The 13,154-nt window shown below is 41.1% G+C and overlaps 1 protein-coding gene across 1 annotated transcript in view; it reads left to right on the forward strand.

Annotated features, from left to right (window-relative positions):
• The first annotated feature begins 265 nt into the window (after positions 1 to 265).
• The window catches only part of IGSF10 (immunoglobulin superfamily member 10), a 78,244-nt gene continuing 65,355 nt past the window's right edge, over positions 266 to 13,154 (forward strand). Inside the window, exon 1 of the mRNA XM_077488154.1 lies at positions 266 to 691. The gene's annotated coding sequence lies outside the window, so the exon portion shown is untranslated. The remainder of the gene's footprint in view (positions 692 to 13,154) is intronic.

A 13,154-nucleotide genomic window follows, 5' to 3' on the forward strand; every position in this document is an offset into this window, starting at 1 on the left:
TTGAAAACAACATTCATACCGTCTGACTCCTATTGGATAATTTCTTCCTATATAATTGCAGAAATAAAAGCGCACAATGGTAACCTAAATCAGTTCCAGAATAGAAGTGAGTTATCTGGAACTAGTGACATTTCAAATGAGCATACATTGTGTTACCAAAAATACAGAGAGGGTATCGAGTGTCAATGACATCAAGTCCTGTGTATATACTAAGTGTGTTACTCTCCAGAAATACTGCGAGAGGATGCTGTACAGCAGCCCAGTGTGCACTCCTGATTTCCTTCTCTGCACTGTGCAGGGAGACTGCAGGGGGCAGACAGGAGACACACACACATGAAGCAAGAAAGGAATTCCAAAAATATAGAGATAGAAAGCCAGCTACTTCTGCTTTTACTGGGAACAGATGGAGAGAGATCTTTGAGGAGTAGAAGTGCAGCTCATGAAAGGACCTTGCACATCACAAGAGAAAAAAGTTATGTGTTTGCTCTATACAATATAGTTATTGATTGACTTCCCACACATGGGCACAATTCACCATGAAGATGTCTGATCTCTTCAATGCAAAGAAAGACAGCTGACTTCTGGACCTGTGTAATTCAACCTGCTTTATATATGATTGGGACTACCTACAGTACCTGCATGCTGCATTAGTCCTTACCCAGAAGAATCCAACCACATCCAGGACCACCAGGTACCATGTTTACCATGTGCATGCATAAACAAAAATTCTGTCCATGCAGCTGAGGTGTGCGCAATAAATGTATGTCTGATTGGTTATGTGATGAAATGTTAGGATTGTTTGATATGGTTTATTGCACTTTGATTTACTGTTTGTACTACCTTAAAGGCTAAGCCCACCGTTTTACAAATACAGGTGTAACATGGCGGGGTTAGCCTTCAAAGCGTGCCTAAAGTAAACTTTTTTTTTTTTTTCGTTTTGAAAGGTGTTGGGCAAAGTTAGAACCCCTGTTGGGTTTTCTTTAGCTGTCCATGGACATTCACCCCTCTCATTTTCCTGTTGATCATCGTCACAGGTACTGAAAGTGAGGTTAAGATCCAAAATTTAGAGATATCACTGGAACAGAAATACAGGCATACCCCGCTTTTAAGTACTCAATGGGGTTTATTTACTAAAGCTGGAAAGTGCGAAATCAGGCTCACTTCTGCATAGAAACCAATGAGCTTCCAGTTTGTATTACCAAAGCTTAATTGAACAAGCTGGGGTTAGAAGCTCATTGATTTCTATGCAGAAGTGAGCCTGATTTTGCACTTTCCAGCTTTAGTAAATAAACCCCATTGTGTCATTGTGTACTTAAAAGTGGGGTATGCCTGTAGTAGTAAAAATGTCCAATGGGGATACTTGTGGTAATAACTAAGAGAGGCTTTCCTCACATTGGGGGGATTTCCTCTCACTTCTTGATGTGTCTGTGGGATGGCAAGAAACAATAATTAAAATGTTTAACATTTTCCCAATTTAACTTTTTTTTTTTATTATTATAGATATACTTTATTTACTATGGGCATTTATGTAGTGTCAATAATTTATGCAGAGCTTTCCATACTGTATGTCCCCATCAGTCACTACCACACATACTAGGGTCACCTACCGGTATGTCTTTGAAGTGTAGAAATTCATGCAAGCACAAGAAGAACATGCAGGCTCCATGCAATGTCCTAGTTGGAATTTAACCCAGGATACCAGTGCTGCAAGGCAGAAGTGCTACCCACTGGGCCACTGTGTTACACCTTTTAAAGTACTGTACATTACAATATGTAATATGCATTTATTGTACAAACAACAGGCAGTAGAAAATGGAGGCTGGGAGCTTATTATATGAAATGTATTTTGGACTGGAGCACTGTGTATATGGTAATCACAGACAAAACACATAGGAGTTGATTTACTAAAGGCAAATAGACTGTGCATTTTGCAAGTGAAGTTGCACTCTGTAGGTGCAGTTGCTCTGTAGCTTAGTAAATGAAGGGGAGCTCTGCTGACTTTATCCAATCATGTGCAAATAAAATATTTTTTATTTTAATTACATGTTATTGGTTATTCATTGTAAAATGTGTCTTCACTTAATTTACTAACCTCTGGAGCAGCTGCACTTGCAGAGATCACAATCTATGTGCCTTTAGTAAATCAACCTTAATCAGCAGTGTTGTCAAGTAACTTGTGACTACCAATCAATCATCAGCTGTTGGCAGCCTATTTGAAGAATTTTTCCCGCTGAGCGTTATTGCCTGGTCACTGTGATATTAAGTATTCGTCTTCTCCAGAAATAGCCTACAAATAATTTATTTCAGGACTAACATTGTCCGTTTTGTGGTATGTGCAATGATGTAGAACATTCCTTGATCTGTTTTGTGTTTGGCTTTTGTGTGTATTCATCCGGATTTTAATGCTGTTACTAAAATCATTGCACATGAGATTTGACAAATTGTACAGAGATTTGGGAATGTCCCAAAATATTTTAGCAGCTTATTTTACTTATTGTGAAAATGTCTGCTTTCTGCTAATTTAAAGGGAAATTTCTAAAAACAGACTTCCCGTGTTAATTACGTTGTAACAGTAGCATGAAAGTAAAAGTGATTCTTCTATTGCACACAAGTGTTGTACAGCACCACCATCAATCTCCACATGCCAAGGATGACTCTTGGATGATGATGGATTGGCTGCTTCGGGCTGCTGTACTTTGTATCTTTAAATTGTGTTACTAAATAAGTAGCTTTCTTCTCTGCTTGCAATTATTTGTTACAAATGATATATTTTACTATGTTATTGTACACAAAAATCATTAAAACATTACAATGTGTCATATAATGACTGATCAAGAAAACTGGAAACCAGTGGGGTGCCTCTATATATATATATATATATATATATATATATATATATACATATATATATAACGGCAAAGGGTGGACCAACTCAATATTGTACCTATAAAAGTGTGTATAATGTGTATATATATATATATATATATATATATATATATATATATATATATATATTATATACACACTTTTATAGGTACAATATTGAGTTGGTCCACCCTTTGCCGTTATAACAGCTTCAACTCTTCTGGGAAGGCTGTCGACAAAATTTAGGAGTGTGTCTATGAGAATGTTTGACCATTCTTCCAGAAGTGCATTTCTGAGGTCAGATACTGATGTTGGATGAGAGGGCCTGGCTTGCAGTCTCCACTCTATTTCATGACAAAGGTGTTCTATCGGGTTGAGGTCAGGACTCTGTGCAGGCCAGTCAAGTTCCTTCATCCCAAACTCGCTCATCCATGTCTTTGCTTAGTGGAGGGGGGGGGGGGGTTATGGTGTGCTTTGTTTTTCAGGGGTTGGGCATGGCCCCTTAGTTCCAGTGAAGGGAACTCTTAAGGCGTCAACATACCAAGACATTTTGGACAATTTCATGCTCCCAACTTTGTGGGAACAGTTTGGCGATGGTCATTTCCTGTTCCAACATGACTGCATACCAGTGCACAAACAAGCTTCATAAAGACATGGAAAAATGGTCAAACATTTCCATTTCCAGACACACTCTTAAACCTTGTGGACAACCTTTCGAGAAGAGTTGAAGCTGGTATAGCTGAAAAGAGTGAGCCAACTCAATATTGAACCGTGCAAACTAAGACTGGGGTGCCATTAAAGTTCATGTGCGTGTAAAGGCAGGTGTCCCAATACATATATATATATATATATATATATATATATATATATACCTCATCTGCAGATATCACCCAAATCGTCCCCTCTGCTCCTCCCAGGACCTCCTGCTGTCTAGCTCCCTTGTTACCTCCTCCCATGCTCACCTTCAGGACTTCTCCAGAGCCTCTCCCATCCTCTGGAACCTGCCCCGGTATATCCGATCAGCCCCTACCCTGTCCACCTTTAGGAGATCCCTGAAAACTCATTTATTCAAGGAAGCCTAACAACTGTCCTGAGCAACCCCCATCAAATCAGTCTCTGCAGCTATTACCTTTTGTTCCAACCCCCCCCCCCCCTTTAGAATGTAAGCTCTACGAGCAGGGCCCTCCTGTACCTTTTGTATTGAACTGTACTGTAATTGTGTTGACCCCCTATACATTGTAAAGAGCTGCGTAAACTGCTGGTGCTATATAAATCGTGTATAATGTAGTACTAACCCCCGAAGGAGCTGCTGGTTATTTTTGTGCTTACCGTTACCTTCCGTTCTCCTTGTGACATGTTTAGGGGATGTCCCATGGTAGATGACCCAGTAACTTGAGACTGACAATAGATCCACTATTTGCAAAACTAAAACCATTGAACAGTCTTTCAACTTCGGATCAGAGGGTTGGAAAAGGTAGTTCAGGTACTCTCAATGTCAATGTCCAAAAACTAGTCCTATCAAAAAAAAACATTAGAGTACCTGAATATTAGGGTGGGAAAGGGAAAAAAGGGAAGGAAAACAGCAGTAAAACTTCCACATTACAGTAAACACAGAGTTATCTTACACCACAGTTACCACCCAAGCCTGTCTATTTAACCCACCCATTCTCCGGCGGTTTGATAGCCGCTCTCCGGTGAATCCTAGAAAATAAAAGAACATATATACAATATTTTACACCTAACTATTAGAAGGCAGGATTCCACCAATCTCCGTGGATTCCTCTCCTCTAAACTCTAAAACCTCTTAAACTTTTTTTTTTTTGCAACACAGTACTAGTTGTGCTGACTCATGCCACCTAGTGGTATGCGTCGCTGAAGTGCAGTCTTTAACCTAAAACAATGTAATTATTCTTGACATGGTGGATGTTCCATTCTCTGTGTGACTGACTCTGACTAACTCCCCCAAAGTTCAGTAGTTTGAAAGAAAAATGCAAAAGAGATTAAGACCCGGAGAAGCTCTCCTTGCAAATTCAAAGTCTCGGCTCAGGAACAGTTTACCAGTAAAAGCAGAGATCAGGCAAAGTTAAATCTTTCCCCTGTGCATCCATGGTAGTGATAAAGTACACAGCACTGACTTTATCCAGTCTGCAAATCACAACTTTGTCCTCATAGATGTGCCGACCGTAGCTCCAATGCTGTAGACATCCGACAAACCTTTCATAAAGCTCCGGTGAAAAAGCCTTTTTCCGGAGCGGCTTTGGTACTTTTAAATAGCTCCAAACATCGTCCTCGTACCAGGCCTCACAGTTCTTTTCAATGACAGTCATAATGTCCCTTGGAACATAGGGGAATTCCAACTCCATACTCTGTTGCCACCCGCTTATTCTAACAGTCTCAGAGACCCGATTGGCCTTGTCATGATCGGGCAGTTTTACTTTTTAGCATGGCTTAATAACTACCAGCCTTTAACAAAAAGTTTAAAAGAGTACTCACGGCAACTTAGGTTTAAAGTGGCAGTCGTCTCCCTCATCAGAACCCGAACTGTTCCCCAAGCTCTGCGATGACTCCCCTGCAGGCCGACAGTTTCCGGTAACAATACCTGCAGCTTTCCTGTGCCTGTCCGCATGTATCCTCTTCCAGATGTTCGACCCGGGACGGTGTATGGACGATCCGGCTTTATGGCTACAAGGAGTGCTGGGCTGCTTCCCTTCCTTGCTATTGAGTTTCTCTGCAGCAATACTCACAGCAGGGGTCGTGTCCACGACCTCCGGTGCAGTTTCCCAAATTATGGAGGGTGCAGCATCCTCTTGCACGATGCAAGCTCCAACCGATGATACTGGGGTGTAGAGGATCGCCTCGGTTGCCACACCCGTGGCCCAGTTCATAAGGTAGGCCCAAGGTAACTCAGTGGGCTGCTCGACCTTGAACGTGTACTCCCCACACTTCTTGCACCTGGAGAATGGCCGAGGGTTGGCGACCAGGCAGATGCACTTGCCGCACAGCATACCCAGGCCCTCGATGTCTCCAGTGGTATACAAAATAAACCACCCCTGTGACAGCAGGCAAATGCCCGTGTCCGTAAGTAAAGTACCAGGCAACTGTATTCCTGCGGGACCCCTTCAGAGAGGCATCCTGGGTCCTTGCTCAGGCTGCACACCCGGAGCACGATAAAGCTTCAAGAAAAACGTTTTCTCTAACACTCCAAGAAAAAATGTCCTCCTTCCGCAGCACACTCTCACTCTGTGCCTTGTGCAGGAAACAACAACTCAGACTCCTCCCACTGGGATGCTCAGGTTGCGCAGCTTTGCTGGCTCTTCGGCAAGGGCTCCTCCCACGCTTACGCACCTCAGTGAGAGTCCAAGTAAAGATGGCGCCTATGGCGCAGTTACAAAACTCAAACCTCTGTCCTTGCTTTACCACGTGTATAGTTCCTTTGTGAGGTAACAGTAAAATCCCGGACTACGTGCCCCCAAATGTAGCACTAACCCCTGAAGGAGCTGCTGGTTATTTTTGGGCTTACCATTACCTTCCATTCTCCTTGTGACACGTCTAGGGGATGTCCTGTGGTAGATGACCCAGTAACTTGAGACTGACAATAGATCCACTTGAATTGATTTTATTTGCAAAACTCAAACCATTGAACAGTCTTTCAACTTGGGATCAGAGGGTTGGAAAAGGTAGTTCAGGTACTCTCAATGTCAAAGTCCAAAAACGTGAAAGAACTTGCTTACTTTGACTGCATCCAGAGAATAGCCATTCGAAGCTGGATGATCACTCAGGTTGGACAGTCCCTCTCTCACAAGGCCTAGCAGCCAACAAGGTGCTTACTCAAGAACAAAGTCTTTGTCACAGACGTTGTTGCAGAACACGTAGGGAAACTAAGCTGTAGAACACCTGTAGGATACCTGGATCTTTCATTCTGCTTGGCAAAATCCACAAGACCAGATTCTTTCGGTACCTTTAGCCCTTCCAGGCTCTTCTTAAGAAAACCAACCCGTACGTGGTGTTCTTCTAAAAAGTCCTCCCCTGGAATGCTTGAAGTACAATGGGTCTCCCCCAAACCGGAGACGGCACCCAACCATCTCAGAATCCTCCTTTAGTTTCCTTGCCTTGGAGGACCAGGACCATGCAGTCAGCACACCACAATGGACCGGACCCCAAACTACGTAACGCCCGCATCTTAAATACCCTCTCTCAGAGGGCACAGCGAGAGGGCCACTCCCACTGATCTGGCTCTGAAAGAGAGTAACTTAAGCTCCTGACCAGTCCATAGTTCCACGCCTGCCACCCAAGACAGTGCCCCCTGTGGCCAGGCTGAACATCTCACAGTCCAGTCAGACTGATACAGAAGTCTAATTTAGGCAAATAGACCCAAACCAAACTGTAGTTTGGGTAAAGTTTAATTTTGAAAAACACATAGCACATGCTCTTCAGGAGCACACTGCTACAAAAATAATAATAATTATATATATATATATATATATATATATATATATATATATATATATATATATATATATATATATATACATATATATATATATATATATATACATATATATATATATATATATATATATATATACAGTATCTCACAAAAGTGAGTACACCCCTCACATTTTTGTAAATATTTTATTATACCTTTTCATGTGACAACACTGAAGAAATTACATTTAGCTACAATGTGAAGTAGTGAGTGTACAGCTTGTATAACAGTGTAAATTTGCTGTCCCCTCAAAATAACTTAACACACAATCATTAATGTCTAAACCGCTGGCAACAAAAGTGAGTATATCTAAGTGCAAATATCCAAATTGGGCTCAAAGTGTTAACATTTTGTGTGGCCACCATTATTTTCCAGCACTGCCTTAACCCTCTTGGGCATGGAGATCACAGGTTGCCACTGGAGTCCTCTTCCACTCCTCCATGACAACATCACAGAGCTGGTGGATGTTAGAGACCTTGCTCTCCTCCACCTTCCATTTGAGGATGTCCCACAGATGCTCAATAGGGTTTAGGTCTGGAGACATGCTTGGTCAGTCCATCGCCTTTACCTTCAGCTTCTTTAGCAAGGCAGTGGTCATCTTGGAGGTGAGTTTTGGGTCGTTATCATGTTGGAATACTGCCCTGCAGCCCAGTTTCCAAAGAGAGGGGATCATGCTCTGCTTCAGTGTGTCACAGTACAGGTTTATATTGCAAGGTTTCCTCAATGAACTGTAGCTCCCCAGTGCAAGCAGCACTCACGCAGCCCCAGACCATGACACTCTCACCGCCATGCTTGACTGATGTGAAAAAGCTAAGTACCTGCCTCTACCAATATAGCCACCTCCATACAGAGACACAGTGTAGAACGTGGTATGATAAGTCAGTAACAGAGAATTAGCAGCTGCAGGCAGACCATAGGCAATACTGGTGTAACGCACCCTTAAGTGTAGGCTTTGATAATAAAGTGGATGCAAAAATGGAGGTGCAACAGGCACAAGCTGTCTTTATTTTTGCAAGATGAAATTCCCAAGGGGTTAATCAAAAAAGCACAAATACAAGATAAACACCACCACATTTGTATATGTAGACAATATTCGAAGGGTGATCAGTAATACGGACTAGCAAGCTAAATACATGGTAACACTGCTACTAGTGCTGACAACCTGAAGGCGACCCATTTAACTCAAAGGCGTGCACACCTAAGGACGGATACTCAATAAACTGTAAATGAGTGAGTCCCGGTGGGGGGCCCTTTTCACTGTGGATGGGAATGCAATCCAGTGAAATTCTTTAACCGCTTAAGGGCCAACCCTGTTTCTGAGATTTGGTGTTTACAAGTTAAAAACAGTTTTTTTTTTGCTAGAAAATTACTCAGAACCCCCCAAAAAAAAAAAAAAAAAAAAAAAAAAATATATATATATATATATATATATATATATATATTATATATTTTTTTCTAATATCCTAGAGAATAAAATGGCAGTCGTTGCAATACTTTCTGTCACACCGTATTTGTGCAGCACAAGCACACTTTTTTTGGAAAAAATACACTTTTTTGAACTAAAACATAAGGCAACAGTAAAGTTAGCCCAATTTTTTTTATACTGTGAAAGATAATGTTACGCTGAGTAACTTGATACCCAACATGTGACATTTCAAAATTGCGCCCGCTCGTGCAATGGCAACAGACTTTTATCCTTAAAAATCTCCATGGGCAACTTTTAAACAATTCTACAGGTTGCATATTTTGAGTTATAGAGGAGCTAAAGAGCTAGAATTATTGCTCTCACTCTACCGATTGTGATGATACCTGACATGGGTGGTTTGAACACCGTTTTCATATGTGGGCGCTGCTCACGTATGCGTTCGCTCGGCCGGATGTGGTGCGTTTAAAATGTTTTGTTTTTTTCTTATTTATTTTACCTTTTATTTTTTATTTTTACACTGTTCTTTTTAAAAAAAAAAATAATTGTGTCACTTTTATTCCTATTACAAGGAATGTAAACATCCCTTGTAATAGAAAAAAAAGACCTCAGATCTCATATTTAGACTAAAATGCAATTTAAAAAAAAAGTCTCTTTGAAAGCTATGCGTGGAAGTGACCTTATGACGTCGCTTCCGCTCTGCAATGGTATGGAGACGGGTGGGGTCCATCTTCCCCTTACTCGTCTCAATAACTAACAGGACACAGGACCCGATCGCCTCCGCCACTACCGATGGCTCTGGTAATTGACACAGGGCACCAAAGCACGGCGGGAGGGGGGCCCATCTCCCGCTGCCGATAAAAGTGATCTCACAGCAAATACGCCACAGAGACCAGTTTTATCTGAAAGCGGACCGCCCATGGAAGAAGCTATCTACTGCCATAACAACAGTATTTCTCTTCAAAGTACCGACATATAACGATGCTGTAGCCTGATGTTCATAATAAAAGCATCTTGTGGATTTAATCGGTATTTGGTGATTTCAAGCTATCTGATGAGGATTGTCCTCAGTGATTATATCTTATACCGGCCAGGCATAGAGATCTCAGAAGGGATAAATCGCTTCACAAAAATCAGAGTCAGAATAGTCAAAAGATGTATAGAATTCCCACAGCCTGCTGTGTATATGTGTGTGCCTGATCAAGCTCAGTGTCATCTGCCATCTGCCATCTTGTCGCACAAGGATACTGCACCTCATGTGAATGTTAAAAACTGTTTCTCTACATTGAACTGTGTTACCTCACTTGTCTAAGCTGCTGTTCATCTTCTTAAAGGGACAGTACCATTTCTTGCAAAAATGTGAAAAATGTCTAGACAAGACTCTGAGAACCCTTTTGTGGCTGAACCAACGCTGATTCATCATGCCTCTGAACCTACAGATGTACAGGGAGCAGACTCTGCAGATATTGCTTAACAGAGTGTAAGACCCAAACGTACAATAAAACCAACACAGAAACTCAAAGAAAACTATGAAGCCGCTAGAGATGAGTTCTCCAACAATCTGTCAGACTTATGGGACAGAACTTCACACTGCATGTCAGTTTTGTCACACTTTAATGATCAACCAGCTGAACTAAGAGACTCTATAGATCGCTTATCAACCAATCGTGAACAGGCTCTATCCAGATTCAACTCACTTCAACTCACACTAAAGAACAGTCCTGAAATGAAGGACCATTTCATTGCCTTTATGAAAAGGATCTTTGACAACGATCACGCCGAACCAACTACCAGCTACCAATAGACCAGCTTTCAAAGTGGGAGTCCTGGAAACAATCTCTACATGCCTTACATGGAATCTGTATACCACGCTGCTACATTTCTGCAACCCTTGCTACAAGTCAGAGGAAAGAGCTTCACATCTTCTCAGATGCATCTACTGAGGCAATAGCAGCTGTCGCTTACCTCAAGGTAATCTTCTAATTAAGCCCACATAGGGTTTCTGTTTGGGAAAGCTAAGTTAGCACCTAAGCCTGAACACACAGTTCCCACGCTTGAACTTTGTGGGACTGTGCTAGCTGTAGAAATAGCAGATTTCATACTGGGTGAGCTAGACATTCAGAGAGATAACGTCAGATTCTACGCAAACAGCAAAGTTGTTCTGGGCTACATCTACAACCAGACTAACCATTTCTATGTCTATGTCAGCAACCATGTAGAGAGAATCAGGAAATCATCTAAACCTGAACAATGGCATTATGTTCCATCTGAAATTAACCCTGGAGATCATGCCACCAAGCCAGTGTCTGCAAGTGTCTTTGCAAATTCTTCTTGGTTAACAGGTCCTGAATTCCTGCTGTATCATCCAGAAGAAACCACAGCTGAGGTTTTCAGTTTTCTAGAACCTGACAAGGATCCAGAGAGCCTAACTAGCCTTACCTCAGCTACTCTTCTTACCCAGAAGCTTGGGTCTGTTCCACCTGGAAACTTTAAAGCAGGAAATCTGTGCTATAACCAGTGGAAACGAGTACAACACCTTGCCAACTGTTTCTGGAATTGTTGGAAGATGGAGTATCTTTCTACTCTGCAAGGATGCAGGAAATGGCAACGACTGAACCCTAAAAAAAAAGTTGGAGATCTTGTTGTGCTTAAGGACCAGCAAGCTGAATGAATCAAATGGCCCATGGGACTTATTGTAAAGAGTGTTCCTAGTGATGATGGTAAGGTACGCAAAGTGGAGGTGAAGGTTTCAAGACAAGGGACTGTAAAGACTTTCATCAGACCTATCACGGAACTTATTCTGCTCTTACCCTTTGAAGAATGAACTTATTTGCCTACGCTGCTGGATCCTACTTGTGACTTCAAGAAGAAAGTGTCTTGAACTTTAGTTGACATTACTGGAAGCCTTGAATTAAGAGTTATTGTTATTGCATTTAATGCATGTTCTTTTTGTCTTTCAGGTCTTTAAGACATCTAGAAAATTACATTGTTTGTTATTTGCAGTTGCATAACTACTGTTCTGATGTATATAGTGGAATTTACCATGCCAGATGGGGAGTGTGCTGCCCCAATGGAGCATAGAATTTATATAGATTGTTCCTTAACCATTTTCTATGGACTTTTATATTTAGTTCATATGTAGTGACCTTTTGTGGTAATGCACTTGTTTTCTTATGTTCATTTTCCCTTATATTATGACGCACTTCCTTTGTATGTAATGCTTCACCCTTTCTTCATGAGATTGTACTTCCTGTGTCATCAATGCAGCTAACAAGCCACATGTAGCAGGGCACATGCATTCTGCATTGAAAGCTACAGACAATATCATCTTTTGACCGCATAAATACTACAACCTATTCATCTCTTTTTATCCTGTCATCTTCTGTAACCTGATGTTCAGAATAAAAGCATCTTGTGGATATTTGGTGAGTTCAAGCTATCTGATGAGGATTGTCCTCAGTGATTATATCTTATACAGGCCAGGCATAGAGATCTCACAAGGGATAAATCACTTCACAACAATCAGAGTCAGAATAGTTCTGCAATACAAGTACACAATAGGCAACATAACCATGGCTTGTGAGCAGTGGCTAGTAAAAGCATACTGTAGGCTTACAACCTGATTACTTGAAATATTAGTTAACTCTAGCAAAAAATGTATGGAAAAAATGTTTGGCAGTCAAAAGGTACATCCATTACCATTTGACTGAGTCTAGGATATTGTGTCACCAATTAAACAGGTGGTAGAATAATTGTGAACATGGGCATTGACTGACTGATGAGTCACAAGTGTGCTCCATAATGCATCAAAAATGTCACTGAGGGGGTCTCTGTGGGTCTTAATTACTCTGGAAGGCTTTAGCCCAAAACATGCAACCAGAGAGCATGGGCCTGAAGGTTTTAAAGACTCACTTTTAGTTTCTAGAACAGGAATCGACTCAGAATCTACACTATTTTGCCTTTTAAGTCGTATAGATTCAGCATCAGAAATTTCACGAACACAGTCTATTTTCTCACTTTCAAAACCATTTTCCACCCATACAGGTTTCCTTGTCAGCCATATTTTTTTTATCATATATGGGAGAATGTACATACTATGGCATACCTATGCACCTATCCTTGCGACATGTTTTTATGATGATATTTAATACATTTTGACATTTCATCTATACCTTTGAGTATTTTTTTATTCCCCTATTGGGATTACAGTGGCAGCCCTAAACAACTGCCTTAAAACTTTTCCTTTTTTTTCTAATGCTAGATACACTGTCAGTGCTACTGTTGTGCATGCTTACAAAAGCACAACGAATAATGCTATGGGATTTTCACCCTATTTTCTAATATTAAGGAGAAGCTTATCTTCCATTTGATATGACTTTT

The sequence above is a fragment of the Lithobates pipiens genome, unplaced genomic scaffold (assembly GCF_037356315.1).
Source record: "Lithobates pipiens isolate NorthernLeopardFrog02 unplaced genomic scaffold, aLitPip1_a1.2 Scaffold_18, whole genome shotgun sequence".
Taxonomy (NCBI): Eukaryota; Metazoa; Chordata; class Amphibia; order Anura; family Ranidae; genus Lithobates; species Lithobates pipiens.